This window comes from Portunus trituberculatus, chromosome 37 (genome assembly GCF_017591435.1).
Source record: "Portunus trituberculatus isolate SZX2019 chromosome 37, ASM1759143v1, whole genome shotgun sequence".
NCBI lineage: Eukaryota > Metazoa > Arthropoda > Malacostraca > Decapoda > Portunidae > Portunus > Portunus trituberculatus.
The window spans coordinates 1765001-1777500 of record NC_059291.1 but is presented as its reverse complement, the minus strand read 5'-3'; the positions used below and the strand labels follow the sequence as shown (position 1 = coordinate 1777500).

The following is a 12500-nucleotide window of genomic DNA, read 5'->3' as shown; positions in this document are numbered from 1 at the left end:
GGGAAAGGATGAAATATGAAATCAAGAGAGTAGAAAAAAGAGAAGTAAAATAAAGTTTAGAATATGTCGAGGAAAGAGTACAAGGAGAAGAGGAGTAAAAGACTGAGACAAAGGAAAGAAAAAAAAGAGGATATCAAATAAAGGAGAGCAAAATACTGGAAAGGAGGTTGAAAGGTGTTAAAAACGAAAATAATATAAAAAAAAAGGAAAAAAAAAGAAACTAAAAGCGTGAAGAATGAAATTAAGAGGAGGAAAAAGGAAAAGGGAAGAGGAAGGTGGGAGAGATAGGAGAGGTGGGGGAGGGAGAGGAGAATAAACCCAAGAAAAAAAAAAAGAAAGGCTGGAAATGGGTTAGTGTAGCAGGCCTCAGCTCAGAGGAGGTTATGGGAGGAGAGGGGGCGGGTGGGAAGGGCAGGGAAGAAAAAAAAAAACGAGGAAAGAGAGGAGAGAAAAAGAGAGAGGAGATTCTAGAAATGGAGATGAAGGGAGGGTTAGAGGATGAGAGTTAAGGTGTTTGGGAGGAAGGAAGGCGCTGGGCAAGGATGAAGGGAGGTGCGACAGGGGAGGAATGAGGAAGGAGGAGGAAAATCATGTTGACCTCAGCAGCGGCAGGACAAACACAGCTGTTGACACTCACTTGAGGCAGACCGTTTGAAGAAGACTTTTACTCATTTCTACATCAGTTTTCCTATAGTCTCTCTCTCTCTCTCTCTCTCTCTCTCTCTCTCTCTCTCTCTCTCTCTCTCTCTCTCTCTCTCTCTCTCTCAATCCCTTAATCATCCTAAAGGGAGAGGGAGGGAAAGTCAGAGGGAAGGGAGGAAAGGGAAAAATGGGGAGAAGGGAAGGCTGCGCTGGACCAAAATGGGTTTGACAAAGTTATATATTTTTTTGTTCCGTACAGTGTAGTGTAAAAATGTCATGGTTTTCTTTGTAATTCTTGGAGTTGTTTATTTCAGTGTTTTTGGTGTAACGAAAATATGGAATAAAAAAATGTGAAGAAGGTGAATAAGGTTGGTTTATGTTATGTAATGTTTTATGGGGTTATTTTTCTTTTTTTTTGTAGGTTTGAAATTAGGCAAGGAAAGAATTCAGTGATAGTAAATGAAGAAATAGTAAATACATTGGGCAAGAAAAGAATTCAGTGATAGAGGAAATAGTAAATAAAGAAACTGCCATAAAGAAACAAAAATAACAGAATGATTGCAAGTAACAAAGACGAAGCATCAAAAGAAACAAAAAAAAAAAAAAAAGAAACCCGCGACTAAGAAAGGCAAAAGAATGTTCACCTGAATACAAATCTGTACCACCTGTTCTGGCAGATTCAATTACCTTAGTTCCCCCTGAACAGAATATATTTGAAAAAAGGGAAAAAAAAAGAAAAAAAATAGTTTTCCACATTGCAGGCTGCTCATGTTGCTCTTGCATTGTAGATAAAGTGGCGCGTAATTTTAAACTCTCATTTGAGAGGAAAAACTCAAATAATTTTTGCTCATTAAGAAAAGTTATGGTGGGAAAAACAGAATTTCGAACAAGATTTTGAAACCGAGGATTTTTTTTTTTTTTTTTTTTTCATGCTGGTGTTTGTTTTGCTTGTGCGGAGAGAATGGAAGAGGACTGGAGGAGGAAGGGAAAAAATATGGAAAGGGAGGAAGAATGAGTGGAAGGAATGGAAGGGGACTGGAAGAGGAAGGAAAAAATATGGAAGGGGAGGAGGAAGGAGAGAATGTCTAGTGCAATGATGATGATAATGATTAGAAATAGGAAATGAAAGAAGGGAAACTAGAGAAATATGTTTAGTGAAATTCTCTCTCTCTCTCTCTCTCTCTCTCTCTCTCTCTCTCTCCACGGGTCAGGTAGCGTTCCGGCACAGTAATTGGCTCTCGGATGGAAGGTTGCAAGTTCGATCCTGCCTCGCGATTGTTGAAAATCTGGAAATAAAATAAGAAAAAAGCCAAAGTCAATACCAATGTAAATGTTTGTAAAGGAAAGAGTCAACCCGCCTGGTGAGTTGTGTCCTCCTCACCACTCTCCTTCCTTCCTCACCAGGAGAAAATATAAAAAGAGAGGGAAATGGTGAAATGAATAATCTCTCCGAGGGTTGATATGATATACTGGGAGGCAAAGTTTCGTGGTGCGCATTACGTAGATTGCTGGCTTCATTAGGGAAGGAATATTATTAGATTCAGCATCTTTTACTCTCTGAGCTTGTATACTGTTTGCTCTGACATTGCAATAGCGGTAATTCTTGTGGTAAAAACGAGTACATCATTGGAAAAGCTTATTTGTAGTAGTAGTAGTAGTTGCAGTATTAGTTGTTGTTGTGGTAGTAGCAATAGTAGTAGTAGTAGTAGTAGTAGTAGTAGTGGTAAGAGTGATTGATAGTAGTAGTAGTATTATAGTAGCAGTTGTAGTAGTAGTAGTAGTAGTAGTAGTAGTAGTAGTAGTAGTAGTATAATAGTCGTTGTAGCAGTAGTAGTAGTAGTAATAGTAGTAGTAGCATTAGTAGTAGTAGTAGTAGCAGTAGTAGTAGTAGTAATAGTAGCAGCAGCAGTATTATTATTATTAGTAGTAGTAGTATAGTAGTAGTAGTAGTAGTAGTAGCAGCAGTAGTAGTAGTAATAGTTGTAGTAGCAGTATTTGTTCTTACTATTTTTAATGTTATTTTCGTTGATGTAAAACCAGAGTAGCGAATTCTTCCCATTGATAATCCACTTATCTTCCACCTACACACACACACACACACACACACACACACACACGGACTTGAGAATAGTGGTATAAAATGTGGTGGTTGTGGTGGTGGTGGTGGTGGTGGTGGTTGTAGCAGAGATAATAGAAGGGAGAGGAAGGCGAGGCAAAGAATTCCGTAAGAGGGAAAGGTGAGAAAGATAAGGCTGGCTCTTCTTGTAGCTGCTTCTTTGTTCCTTATTTCTTTGTTGTTGTCTTCCTCTTAATTTCCTCCTCCTCCTGGTCCTCCTCCTCCTCCTCCTCCTCCTCTTCCTCTTCCTCTTCCTCTTCCTCTTCCTCTTCCTCCTTCTCCTCCTCCTCCTCCTTGTCTTCCTTCTTCTTCTTCTTCTCTTACTTCTTTTCCTCCTCCTTCTCCTCCTCCTTCTTCTCTTTTTTCTCTTACTTCTTTTCCTCCTCCTCCTCCTCCTCCTTCTCTTTCTCCTCCTGCTCCTCCTGCTCCTCCTCCTTCTCCTCCTCCTTCTCCTCCTTCTCCTCCTCCTCCTCCTCCTCCTCCTCCTCCTCCTCCTCCTCCTCCTCCTCCTCCTCCTCCTCCTCCTCCTCCTCCTCCTCCTCCTCCTCCTCCTCCTTCATGTTCATTTTTTGTCATCATCATACACTCCAACTGTAATGGTTATAATACTTGTTAAAATACCCCTTTGTTATATTCAGACTAATTACAATAAAGTTTTGGTGTCATCCTTTACATTTTTCCCGCAGCTTTATTGAGAATGAGATGAATGCCTCTTCCTTAATTAGTGGTTAAATGGAAACTTTATTTTTCTTTTACCATGATTTTTCTAGTAATTTCAAGAAGCTGCTTTATTTTGACTTCACTTCATCTTACTTTTTATTACCTGCCAATCTTTTTAACATTGCTCTAAAAATAATTGATGTTTTTTTTCTTTCTCTCCCGTCCGGAAATCGTCAGTCGCGTTCATCATATAAGCCACGATCAGAACGGAAATAAAAAGTCATTTGAAGGCGGACATTATTTTCCGAGCGAGGCATAACTCGAGGGAATAAAACTTAACACAACTTACACACTCGGCCCTTTCATCCTTCTTACTTTCATCCCTTCCTACTTAACGTTACTTATCTCGTTCCCGACGAGGAAAACTTTGTTGCGTTTCAGAGCAACATACAAATATTCCGACATTTTATCTTGTTTTCCTTTATTTTCCTCTTTTTAGAACAACATTTTCCCTTCAGTCTTTATTACCAAAGTTCTCCTTTTCCAGGAAGCACCATCATTAGTTGTGGTCCTGTGAAATGTCTTCAGATAATCTCGTAAGTAAATATACTCCTAGAACTTCAGTGTGCTCGCTTTGTTCAAGGAGTGCTGTGTGTCCTTACCAGTGTTTCAACCGGTAAGTGGTTTGGTAAAGGTAGGGAGGGCAGGACTCTTTTCTCTCCCAAATACTCCTCATCACCACTTGATATATTAGTAACAATGTATACTACGGATCAGCGTATATCATTTTTACATATATCTACCAACAGAACTTGCATTATTTGTCCATTTTCCCCACCTCTCTCTCTCTCTCTCTCTCTCTGCATATAATATAGTGTCCTTTTCCTTCGGTATTCTTTTGGCAAGGTAAGGGGAAGGGTGGGGAGTAAGGGGTGAAGGGTGGGGGGGTAAGGGGTGAAGAGTGAGGGGGGAGGGGAGAGAAAAACAGCACAAAACTTTTCGCTAAAAACTCAACAAATGTCATAATGGTTACCTTTGTAATTGGCAGGTGGAGGGGAACACCCTTATTGTGTCCCACCGCAAAAGTTACACGTAATGTTGCTCCTTTTTCAGGCTCCAGGGAATTATATTTACACTTCTCCCACTCACACTTTTCATTCCTCGTTTGTTCCTCTCTCTCTCTCTCTCTCTCTCTCTCTCTCTCTCTCTCTCTCTCTCTCTCTCTCTCTCTCTCTCTCTCTCTCTCTCTCTCTCTCTCTCTCTCTCTCTCTCCTCCTCCTCCTCTCTCCTCCTCCTCCTCCTCCTCCTCCTCCTCCTCCTCCTCCTCCTCCTCCTCCTCCTCCTCCTCCTCCTCCTCCTCCTCCTCCTCCTACTACTACTACTACTACTACTACTACTACTACCATTACCACCACAAGGAATACCACTACTACCACTCCTATTACCACTGTTAAAACTAATACAACGACTGATAATCATGATATAAAAAGAATTAGAATGCTAAAAATAGTAATTGCCTAATGTAGAAAGAAAGAAGGATCTCCCATCACTCACATTGTTTCCCTCCTCCTCCTCCTCCAATTCTCTCCCCGCCCCTTCGCTTTCTTTTCCTCTCCCAGCCTCCTCGGGGCTTACAAACCTCTTCCATTCATCTGAACTTTCACTGGTCCAGCAACTTTTCCATCTTGTTGCGTCCAATTCCTGCGCCGGCTTGTCCACTTCCTCCCTCACCGCCGCTGCCTCCCGCCAGGAATGTATAAACTCAATTCTCCTCACGCGTCTTTCTTCCCATTCGGCCGCTACGTTTCATTCAACCCCCCACCTCCTCCCTCCCTCCCCTCACCACACCTGTTCCTCCTCCTGCACCACCCTCCTTACCTGCCTGTCTGCACACCTTTAATTCACTCACCTGGTCTTGGCGTGTGAAATTATTTGGCTTCATGATAAAAAGAAAAGAAACACGTTAAGTTCTAGTCTTCACATTCCAATCAAAGGAACTCTAATACTAAGGACTAAAAAAATGATAAGGAGAAGAAACCAAGCAGGAAAGCAGCATACCTTTGAGTCTCAGTGCGTCTGGAATTCCTCGAAGATTGTAGGTACAGATCAGGAGACTTGGATGTTTTAGCGGGGTGAAAATGAGTTTGGTATTTGGAGAGATTGACAGATTAACAGACACCGCTTAAATAGAGCAAGAGCAAGAGAGAGAGAGAGAGAGAGAGAGAGAGAGTGTGTGTGTTTGTGTTTCTTTAATGAATAGATAAAAGTTGTTAGTAAAGAGAATTATGTTGAGTTTTCATCCATCCTTTCCTGTAAATATTCCAGGTCTCCATTTTTTCTGTTCTTTTAAATAGATAAGAGATATTCTTCCATACTGTGCCGGTGCAAGTTAAAGAGAGTGGTTTATGGAGAGGCAGTATTCGGGTTTACTCTTCATTCAGAGATTATTTCTGAACAGCCTTGTGGTCTGAAACTGCTTGGTTATCCATTGCAATCCTTTGTTCCTGTGTAATCCTTCTCTTCTTTCCTCATTGTTTTTTCCTTTCCCATCTTCTTATAGTCTCCTTGTCCTCTCCTTGTCTCTTCCTCATTTTTTTCTTCTTCCTATCTTCCCATAGTTTCCTTATCCTTTCCTTGTTTCTTCTTCAATTTTTCTCCTTGTCTCTTCCTCATTTTTTCCCCCTTCCTATCTTCTCATAGTCTCCTTGTCCTTTCCTTGTCTCTTCCTCAATTTTTTCCCCTTCCCATCTTCTCATATTCTCCTTGTCCTCTCCTACTTTCTTCCTCATTTCTTCTCATAGTCTCCTTGTTTTCTTATTTCTTCCTAATTTTTCCCCTTCTCATCTTCTCATAGTCTCCTTGTCCTCTCCTTGTCTCGTCCACTTCCTGTCCCCTTCTCAGTATCACGTCACTTCCCATCTCTCAAAGTCATTCCAGTCGTGCAATCCTATCTTAAATGATGCTCTTCTCTTTGTTCTTCCTCCCTCCCTTCTTTCCTATTTCCTTTCGATTTCCTCCTTGTCTCGGTTTAGGTTTCCTTCATTCGTTTTATTGTAGCGTTTATCTTCCGTCTCTCCCTTGTCTGTTTTGCCTGTGTGGCTGACAGTTTGTATGTCTGCATGTCTCTCTCTCTCTCTCTCTCTCTCTCTCTCTCTCTCTCTCTCTCTCTCTCTCTCTCTCTCTCTCTCTCTCTCTCTCTCTTTTCATCTTTATTTTTTCTCTTTTTCTCTTTTCTCCCGTGAATTTTCACATCTTTTTTTCTTAGTTTTGTATCATCATTACTTCCTCCTCCTCCTCCTCCTCCTCCTCCTCCTCCTCCTCCTCCCATTCCTCCCCAGGGACAGAAGCCAAGAGGAACTAAAAGGGAGGGGTGTTTGGCCCCGAGGGAAAGAAGATATGCGGCATTATATCACATAGAGAAAATGTAGACGCGAGAGAAGGGGATATACGTAGGAGAGAGACGAGGTGGTAGTGAAGGAAGGGGGAGGAGAGGAAGGATGAGGAGGGGCGAGGGGAGAGCACGGGACGACTAGGGTGATTCATAGCCGGGAAGCACCAATGGGGAAGGGGCATGGTAATGGGAAATGGGCGGCGTATTATTTTGGTGGAATATGAAACAAAAAGATGACGTTAGGGTTGTGACTTTGTGGGATATTTGAGCATCGTATTCCGGAGTCTCGGGTGTGTGTGTGTGTGTGTGTGTGTGTGTGTGTGTGTGTGTGTGTGTGTGTGTGTGTGTGTGTGTTTGTTTGTTTTATTGCTGCTTCTGCTTCTTTTTTCTGCTTCTTTTTTCTTTTTTTTCTCTTTCTATTTCTTTTTCTTCTTCTTTCTCGTTCTTTTTTATTTTTTTCTCATTCTTCTCATTTTTCTTCTTCTTCTTGTTCTTTTCTTCTTCCTCTTCTTCTTCTTCTTCTTCTTCTTTTCGTCCTTTTCTCGTTCTTTTTCTTTTTTTTTTCTTCTTTTCTCGTTCTTCATTTTTTCTTCTTGTTCTTGTTCTTGTTCTTGTTCTTCTTGTTCTTGTTCTTTTTCTTTTCCTTTTTCTCCTTCTTCATCTTCTTTTTCTTCCTCTTCTTCTTTTTTTTTCTTTTTCTCGTTGTTGTTCTTGTTATTGTTGTTGTTGTTGTTGTTGTTGTTGTTCTCCTCCTCCTCCTCCTCCTCCTCCCCTCTCTCTCTCTCTCTCTCTCTCTCTCTCTCTCTCTCTCTCTCTCTCTCTCTCTCTCTCTCTCTCTCTCTCTCTCTCTCTCTCTCTCTCTCTCTCTCTCTCTCTCTCTCTCTCTCTCTCTCTCTCTCTCTCTCTCTCTCTCTCTCTCTCTCTCTCTCTCTCTCTCTCTCTCTCTCTCTCTCTCTCTCTCCAATTTCAGGCACGTGATTCACTCCAATACTGAAAAAGAAAAGCACTATACTTGTCGGGATGAAGAGAAGAAAAGTACATTGTATCTCCCATTTTCTAAAACATTGTGAAGGGAAGGAGGAGAAAGAAAACGGTGGTTATAAAGACAAATTTAACCACGATAATGTTAACCCCTTCAGTACTGCGACGCTTCTTCTCCTTGAGTTTTGGGTACCATTAGACCGTTTTATTGACATTAGGAAGAGTGTATGGAGGTCAGAAGATTAACGACCACAGCCTTCACTATTCTGAGTTTGTGAAGGTGTACAAAACCACTAAAATAGTCACCGGGATGAGTAAAGAGAACGCGTCATGGTACTGAAGGGGTTAAGGAGAAAGAAGTGGATGAAAATAATGGCTGTAGGTTAGAAAAATGAATGAATAAAAAGATAATGTTGCTGATGGTAGGGGTGGAGAAAACAGTCATATAATGGCCATAAGGAGGGGGAAAAATGATGAAGGATTCAGGATTTATTGCAAAGGATGAAATGGAATGAAAGGATGCAAAGTGAATAGTGATTGATAGTGAATGAGATGGAGAGGAGGAGAAAAAAGACCGGAAATGAAGAGACATAAAGAAAGAAAAGAACAGAAATGAAGAGACGTAGAGGAGAGGAAGGAACTGAAATGAAGAGGCATGGAGGAGAGGAAAGAACGGAAGTGAAGAGACAGTACAATACAGTGGAACCATGCGCGCTTTGGGGTCCGAGGGGTCTCCAAGCGCACGGGTTCGAATCCTGTCCACGGTCCGAGTGTAGGTTGGGCTTCCTCACTCGGAGTAACGGTTTCAGAAAGGAGGTACCCACAAAAAATATCCCTTTTAGCCCATAAATTCAAGTAAAAAACAAAGGATACCAAATGAATAAAAAGAGAAAAGAACGGACGAGACATATTGGTTTTAGTGAGGATCAGATGGAGATATTGAGTGAAAAGACTAAGAAGAAATAAAGAATTATATTGGATGACAACTGGATCACACTAATGGAGAAATTAATTATTGAAAATGATTGGGGATGATTTTTTTCCATTTTTTTGGAGAATGTGGAACTACTACATACTTATCAGAGAGAGAGAGAGAGAGAGAGAGAGAGAGAGAGAGGGAGGTGGTTTCTTTTCTTGATATTGTCTGTTGTTCTGTAGTGAAGGTTGGCAGGTCACGCGAGAGAGAGAGAGAGAGAGAGAGAGAGAGAGAGAGAGAGAGAGAGAGAGGAATGGACAAATGGAGGAGCAGTAACTGGAGAGGAGTGGAAGAGGGTGACAGAATCGTGAGGGAACAAAATATATAGAAAGTCACGAAGGTGTTATGGAGTGAAGGAGAAGGAGAAGGAGGAGGAGGAGGAGGAGGAGGAGGAGGAGGAGGAGGAGGAGGAGGAGGAGGAGGAGGAGGAGGAGGAGGAGGAGGAGGAGGAGAAAAGAAGGAAATGAAGAAAAATAAGAAGAAGAAAAGTAGAAGAAGAAGAAAAGAAGACGAAGAAGAAGATAATGATTATAAAAAAATAAGAAGTAGTAGAAAAAGAAAATTGAATAAAATAAAGAAGAAGAAGAAGAAGAAAAGAAGAAGAAGAAGAAGAAGAATAAGAAGAAGACGATGAAGAAAGTAAAGAAAAGATAGAAAGGAGAAGTAGAAAGAAGTTAAAGTAGGAGGAGGAGGAGGAGGAATAGAAAGGGGGAAGACGAAAAAGAAAGACAAGGAGTATAAAATGTGTGTGTGTGTGTGTGTGTGTGTGTGTGTGTGTGTGTGTGGGTATGGGTGGGTGTGAGTGCAAGAGAGAGAGAGAGAGAGAGAGAGAGAGAGAGAGAGAGAGAGAAATAACATCAGCCTTTCTTAATCACATATTATCGACCTACCTATTTTTTTCACCATTCCTCCACTAAGATCTTTTTTCTCTACCTTCTCCCAACCACACACTCTTAACCCTACTCACTTATTTACGGCTCTTCCTCTTCTCCTCTGCTCCTTTCTGCCTCGCCACCTCTTTCTCCACATTCGTCTGCCGGTCCGGTCTTTCATTCTCCGCCTTCTCAACAAACGCCTCTTTTCTTACCCCATCACGCTCACTGCTATCATTCCTGCTTCATACTTTCCTCTTCCCGCCTTTTTTTTCTCTTCCATTTATACTTTTTTATCTTCGCCTCCTCAAGAACTCTTCCCTTTTTTCTTTGTCTCTGTCTCTTTCTCGGTCGTGGTTTTTCTGACCGTCTGTCTTTTTTCTTTTCTTTCTTTTCTTATTTTTTTGTCTGTGTGTGTGTGTGTTTTTTTTCTTGTTTGTCTGTCTTTGAGTTCGTTTATTTTGCTTGCTTTCCTGTCTCTCTCTCTCTCTCTCTCTCTCTCTCTCTCTCTCTCTCTCTCTCTCTCTCTCTCTCTCTCTCTCTCTCTCTCTCTCTCTCTCTCTCTCTCTCTCTCTCTCTCTCTCTCTCTCTCTCTCTCTGTTTTTTTCTGTTTGTTTGTGTCTGTGTTTCTGTTTTGATGGTGTCTCTCTCTCTCTCTCTCTCTCTCTCTCTCTCTCTCTCTCTCTCTCTCTCTCTCTCTCTCTCTCTCTCTCTCTCTCTCTCTCTCTCTCTCTCTCTCTCTCTCTCTCTCTCTCTCTCTCTCTCTCTCTCTCTCTCTAACTAATCAGCAATAAGACTCGCCCGAAGATGAAAAATTGATACTTTTTTTCCCGTGTTGTGAAAGTTAGGGAGAAATAAGTGTCGAAAGTGAATTAAAGAAACTTTCTGAGGTGTCCCTGTAGTCCATCCTTTGGAAAGTGGCGCAGTGCTATAGAACAGAAGGAGGGATGAAAGTCGTGGGCAGTGATACACCTGCTGGCTTGATTACTTGGGAATTCGAGGCACAACATTTTAGTTTTATCGAGGGTGCTGGTATCACATGCCTTCATTAACACTTTCACCTTCATTTGGTGCATCTCTTGATTATTGACAACTGTGAGTTTTTATTTTTTATTTTACAGCCTCTTCTAAACACTGTGTAGTTCAGTAATCACAGTTTATTATTTTTGTGTTCATTTTTTTGAAGACTTGATTTTAGTTGGACACATACACGCACTACGTACTCACCATTACTGTCACCAAGGACAAGCACTTAAGCATCGAGCAGGTCACACACGTCCGTCATTTTATTTCTTTGTCTCTCATCGCTATTTTCACCTCCTTTTCCATCACCCATTGCAACGCGGAAGGATTCCTCCCAAGTGGTATCCCTCTTCCTGATGTTTACCTTGTCTTCCAGTTGATCAGCATGTGTGCACCTGAGGAAATCTGTGACGGTAGACTCTGGAAAATTACATGTTATAGTAACCTGCGTCCTGCCTAAGAGCTATCATCCATCACAAACTCAGAGGCCAGTGAGATGAGCAGGCAACGTTCAGCTATATACTATGTCCTGACCTTGACGTTGTTGCTTATAACAATTTTTTTTACCCTCCTCGAATAGGAATCTCCCATCCGTCCTATCGCATTAATTTCTGAGCACGGAAGATCCATTTAGCCTTCACAGAGAGTGTATCTCCTTCACTATTGACGGCCTACCGCCTCCCTTCACCTTATTGAATACATCTCTGGACTGGAGCAGGAAGTCCGGACTTCTTTGTGGTCTTTGGGTCTCATATAACTTTTGAGTCCCTAGTGACTTTTCTCAAGTTCAACTCCATCTGTAGTTGTGGGCTCACTGTCGACATTGGTTGACCAAACTCAGCAATCGTGATTCAGTTTCTCACTATAGATTCTTGGGAGCAGACTGAGAGGAGCTCTTATGATAGTGAGAGTCGAAAATTGTGGAGGTAACGTGGATTAAAAGATTATCTATTGCTAATCATATGTATGCAGGTCATGGGAGTCATGCAAGTCAGAGGTATGTTAGTTCATAATATGCTTCTGAGAGTTTCCTGACGAGACGATGCTCCTATTTGTGTGGAATTGTACCTGTTTTGGCCCTCAACGATGATCCTGATGGCTGAGAGAGAGAGAGAGAGAGAGAGAGAGAGAGAGAGAGAGAGAGAGAGAGAGAGAGTTCACACTTATACAGACAATAGTGATGACCTTGATACTGCGGTCCTCCTCAGATACTGCGTTGTCTTCCACCACACCCGTGACTGAAGCAGGAGGACAGAGTGTTGTCTGAGCTTCATTATAAACTTTATTGGTGATACATGCAAAGTTCTGGTCGTTAACATATCAAAATAGACTCCATATAAAACATGTTATCAGAATGAGCCACACACACTTCCTATACCCGAGGGTGCGCGGCCCGAGACTTGGTGCCCTGGTGTCCGCCGCACAAATCAACACGACTCGTGGGTGTAGTACAGATATACTCTTTTTTTTTTTGTTTAAACACTACTGGTATATATACGTATATGTATAGTGTATGGGTATTTGTGTGTGTGTGTAAACATATAGTATAATATATAGATCTTTTTTATTGGGAATGTTGTTAATTGAGTTGTTCTTAGATATATCACAGTACCTTACGCTACAGACACAGTTACGGTGCACTTACTAACAGGTTGGGTTCCCGCGGTATTGTTAATAACTGACAAATTTTTACAACAGGTATATCACAAATCAAAGAGATTGAAAACAACGAACATTACTTTTACGCTAGTGAGCAAGATTCCAGCCGGCGGTGAGGGGAGCGAGGGGAGCACCATGGGCCCTGCCTTCATCTGCCTGCCTCGCCTTCCTTCCCTCCCT

At 41.7% G+C, this 12500-nt stretch overlaps 1 protein-coding gene across 1 annotated transcript in view; it reads right to left on the bottom strand.

Moving 5' to 3' along the window:
* Nucleotides 1–11925: 11925 nt before the first annotated feature.
* The window catches only part of LOC123513976 (contactin-3-like), a 321726-nt gene continuing 321151 nt past the window's right edge, over nucleotides 11926–12500 (bottom strand). Inside the window, 1 exon segment of the mRNA XM_045271494.1 lies at nucleotides 11926–12500. This exon segment is cut by the window's right edge and continues 5558 nt beyond it. The gene's annotated coding sequence lies outside the window, so the exon portion shown is untranslated.